Genomic DNA, 5,023 nt, shown 5'->3' with positions numbered 1-5,023 from the left:
AATGGGGGGATGGATATGTATATATGAGTAGTAATTAAAGAATTTAAATAAAAAAGAATTATACACAACTTTAAGTTAATGGTTTTAAATAGCTGAACTACCTGAAGACATAGTAAGAATGTACACCCACATTTAATAAGCCTCATGATCTCTACAAGGACTGCAGCTTTAGAAACACGGTGTTCAACTTAATTTGCTAACAGGCATCACATGTGGGGTAGAAATAAAAACTGGAGTATAAGATAAATGGACTCTACTGCTTGCCTCCAAGCCATAGATCCTGTCTTTTGTCATGGAAGGAGATTAAAATTGTTCAACACATACTGAGTGCCACACTGTTCCTCTGCAGGATCCAGAATGCCTCTGGACATACCATAAGTAGTGTGAAGATCTGGTCTGTAATCTATGTATTAGATTTAGAGCTAAACAAACTAATCTTGATGATCAGGTTCCCTTTAAAAAAATTATATATATATATATATATATATATATATATATATATATATATATGTTTACACACACACACACACACACACACACACACACACACATCCTTCAGTCCTTTAGGACTTTCTCCATGTTTTTTTTTTAATGTTAGCATTTAATTAACCTTCCTGAGCACCGCCAACACCCTTTATCTTCTCTTCAGCTCTTCTGCTGAAAAATTTGGCTTTCACTATGGCAGGTTGCTTAGGGAGCTTTCCTTTCCCCAGAACTTTGTAGTAACCCGATCGCACAACATCAGTGATGGGAGCAGCTTCCAGTCTTGTTCTTGGCAGCGTTGGCTCGTGTCTGCTCACTGACCAGTGTCCACAACTTATCCAGGTTGGCGATCGGGCAGAAACTCTGGTTCCTCTTTAAGTGGTAATGCCTCATACCAACTTTCCCAAAGTAACCTGGATGGTATTTGTCGAAGTTGATTCCCGTGGCCTTCTGGATGCTTGCGGTGTTTACCAATGCGACCGTGGCCATGGCTCACGTGGCCCCGGGAGTTTCTGGGTCTTCCTCAGTCTGGATGGCATGGCGGCGGCAGAAAGGAAAGAGGGAGGAGCTCTTTTCCATCTTTTAAGAATTCTAAAATAATAATAGGGTCCTCATCAGAACGTCTCCTAAAATGAATATCTGGAAAATTTTATAATTTGCAATCTGCTTCATTATTCACTCCCTAGTGCTTTCTCCATTTCTGATGTACTCCTCCCAATAGGTGTCATTCAATATAGAATCGATTTAACATTTATTTTTCTACAAACCGAGCATAGCAATTTTCCCTTGAGAACAAACCCCACCATTTAACTGCTTTTCCTTCTGAAACACTAAATGTGGTATTAATAATACCTTATGAGCATAAAGTAGCTTTAAAATTCATTAGATGAACAACCTTGAAACCACGATCATATATTTTGTGGAGAATTGGCCTACAATTACACTGCCAAAAGGTAGTAATTTAGGGTTGTGCCTGTTTTTTTTTTTTTTCCCAGAATTTAAAATGTCTAGGAAAGCATGTTGTCTTCTATAGGAGATTAATTGTCAACAATTTGAAGCACTGTGGCTATTTCAGAGTTATCAAAATTATCTAAGTCCTCCAATTTTGCCCCATCTCCCATTAGACCAGAAAGAACAGATCTTTAAAAATATAGGTTACGCTTTGCATTTCAAAAAATCACTTTATTTTTCACCCAAGAGAAAAGCCCCTTTGGAGGTACAGTTCATCCCTACATCACTCCCTACCACCATTAAAACCCACAAAACAACAATAAAAATCAAAGGAACAGGACTGTTAGGCAGGGCTCACTTCAGGTAAATGGTCAGCAGTGTGCCCCGCCCACCTGCCCAGCCTGTTCCTGCATCTCACAGATAGGTCTGCTGCCAGGGCTAGCTATCTGCCTTCTTCCTTTCTTTGAGATCCCAGATGGCTCGTGGCAAAGAGAATGGTTTCTATGATTGTTCCAAAGTTTCAAGGGCATGGACTCCAAGCAAGCAAAAGGGCAGAACAAACAAACACAATTATAAAGAACACACTTCATGTAAGTCACAAGGTTAGGTGCCATGAGACAACAAGACAATCTCTTCCTCAAGCAATTCACAGCCTTGTATACTTGAAGCACCAAGACTGACATGTGAGCCACTGCAATTCAGAGGAAAATACCATAGACTCCAAAGGAGAAATAGAAACAAACATGTTTTGAGGGGTCAACGAAAGGGGTCACCATGTACAATAGGAAGATTTGAGGGGGGCTTCTTGGACAAAGTGGACACCTGAGGTTTACTTAAGGCTGAATTTGGTGAGCATTCTGTTCAAGATCTTGGGAACAGATGGCAAGAGTGAAACAGGAAAAGTTCTATGCCTGAAAGACGTCTGCAAAGAACTTTAAGCTTTGCATCAGACACCCCCAGCACCCTGACTTAATATAATGTATCTGCCCAAAGTCATTTTTCAAGGCACAATTCATCAGAGTCAGGAATTCTGTGAGACGATATGACTACCACATCAGCAACTATCAGAGGGGATGATTAAATCTAAATGACTCACTGGAGAAAACACAAGAAGAAAGGTATTGGAGACTCTTTCTACAGGATCAAAGTCTTCAGTTTAAAACAAGATTTCCCCGCACCAGCCCAATATATATTGTCCTTGGTATAAATGCTTTTGGTCTCAATGACGGTAGAAAGCCACCTAATAATACTATTTCTTTTTCTTCTCGGGTTGTCATTTCATATGAAACTCAGTGGGGCGAAAAGCACTGCCAGAGGAGGAAAGACACTAGCATGAAGAAAAGGATGGGGGCGGGATGGTACTGAGAGGAAGGGGGGTCACTAGGGAAGAAGATGGTTATGAAATGGCATCACTAGAAGGACGAAGCTTACCCCGGTCCTGCAAGGTGGAGACTAAGAACATGTACAAATGCCACAAAAAATGTTTTTTGGAAGTGAATCAAAGTATGCAAGGAAAATGGGGGAGATTTACAGACAGAACTGAGGCCTGAGGGTATTCCCTAAGAAAACCCAGCTCAGTGGCTTAAGTCAGGCTTGGGGTTTGAATGTACACTTCAGGAGCGCCCGCTGTAAAACAGACAGAAAATGTAGTTTTAAGGCAGAAACAACCACGGCTTTCTTGGTACAATAATTGCAAAAGCGCATCAGGGAGCAGACACACTGAAGTGTAAGGGGATCCCCACAATACCAGAGGCCACACTGAAGGAGAGACAGGCTGGGGTTCTAAAATGGGACGTAGAAAGTGACTGCCAGAGAAGAGCTTTCACATGGCTAAAGCAACTGAAGCACAGAATAGGAGATGGAAAAGCACAAGGCTGCCACAATGGACTGTGCTGGTCCCCACAGCCCAGCACTGGCTGTGTGCTGAAGAGTCTTCCACACACACTGGACAGATGAACACATCTAATCCTCACAACCACTTGATTCCTTGTGTACATGAGACATTATTTCCTCATGTAGATGAAGAAACGGGACCAGAGAGGTCAGGAAACTTACCTTCACTCACAAAATTATCATCAGCACAGGGTGTTTTTTTTTTTTTCCAGATTTTTTTATTTGAATTAGAAACACAATTGTTTTACATGTCAATCCCAATTCCCTCTCCCTCCCCTCCTCCCCTACCACCCTTTCCCCCAACCATAACCCTTCTTATCACATATCCGTTTTGCTCCCCAGGGAGGGTGAGGCCTTCCATAGGGTGTCATCAGAGTCTATCGTATCCTTTGGGATAGGGCCTAGGCCCACCCCCGTGTTTCTTGGCTCAGGGAGTATCCCTCTATGTGGAATAGGCTCCCAAAATCCACACCTATGTTAGGGATAAGTACTGAACTACTACAGGAGGTCCCGTAGATTCCGAGGTCTCCTCACTGACAACTAATCACTGAACTGAACTGGAATCCAGTTGCAGAGAAAGATGAGTAATGAACACAGGGGTCCAGACGAGGCTGGTGAAACCCACAGAAACATCTGACGTGAACAATGGGGATCTCTTGGTCCCCAGACTGATAGCTGGGATACCAGCATGAGATTGATCCAGACACCAGGAACGTGGGTTTCCGTGTTTTGTTGTTTTTTTTAAACCCGTCACAGAGGGTCTTAAGTAAGTATTACACTAATCCAAGAACCAAACTTCACTTCTAAATGAAATGCCACTATTATAATAAAATTGTAATCTTAAAGACTAATTGGCAAGTAAGCTAAAAATCATTTTAGGCACAACCAAAACAAGAATTGGCTAAGGGTATAATAGAGCTGGAAAAATCTGAGGTCCAGAGAGAAGCAAATAGCAAGAACCAGAATAGAATGACAAGGACCAGCAGCTCCTGAAATAGAGACGAGGTTCAAATTTTACTGGGTGTCCCTCTGACAGCTGTTAATTTTCACTTCCAAGTAAAGTATTATTTCATTTTATTAAGCCACAAAAGGAGAGTGATTTTAAAATTGTCTTTCCAAACTAAGTATGGAATAGTTCAATAACAAGGCAGCTTGGGCAATGCTTTGCTTTAAATATACTGTGAAGGTTAGCATTTTAGATTTACACAGTGTTTATAAAATGTCAAAGAAGTGAATGCAAATTGTTTCTGAAATTGTTTATAAATATTAAGAATTTTAAGCATATGTGGTGCTAAGCAATATTGGCATATCAGAGGAAATGTGTAAAATAGAAGGAAAATAAGACAACTAAACTTTGCTACATATAAAATCATAAATTCTCTGAAAAAAAAAGGATATTTGGTAAAATTGGCAAGGACTATGGTATCATTAGAAACATTCATTTATCTCAGTGGGCTGACTTGAGACCATGACTATGGACTGTGTATTACAAAGACACAAGAAAGAAAAAAGTACTTTTAGTGTTGTCATGACCAAATTGATCATGTCTGAGGACATAGCAATCCTTACCCTAATTTGAACATTGCACGATGTCATTGTGCATTGAAACACCAATCGTGGCCATAGAGAACTACAATATTGGTCGTTATAAAAACAACAGAGGACTGGGATATGGCTTGGTGGGTAAAGTGCTCAT

At 40.7% G+C, this 5,023-nt stretch overlaps 1 pseudogene; it reads right to left on the bottom strand.

Moving 5' to 3' along the window:
- Positions 1-605: 605 nt before the first annotated feature.
- Positions 606-1,022, bottom strand: LOC100759430 (annotated as a pseudogene).
- Positions 1,023-5,023: the final 4,001 nt, after the last annotated feature.

This window comes from Cricetulus griseus, chromosome 6, assembly GCF_003668045.3.
Source record: "Cricetulus griseus strain 17A/GY chromosome 6, alternate assembly CriGri-PICRH-1.0, whole genome shotgun sequence".
NCBI classification, from domain to species: domain Eukaryota; kingdom Metazoa; phylum Chordata; class Mammalia; order Rodentia; family Cricetidae; genus Cricetulus; species Cricetulus griseus.
Note: the sequence above shows the minus strand (reverse complement) of the source record. Positions and strands in the feature narration are given on the sequence as shown.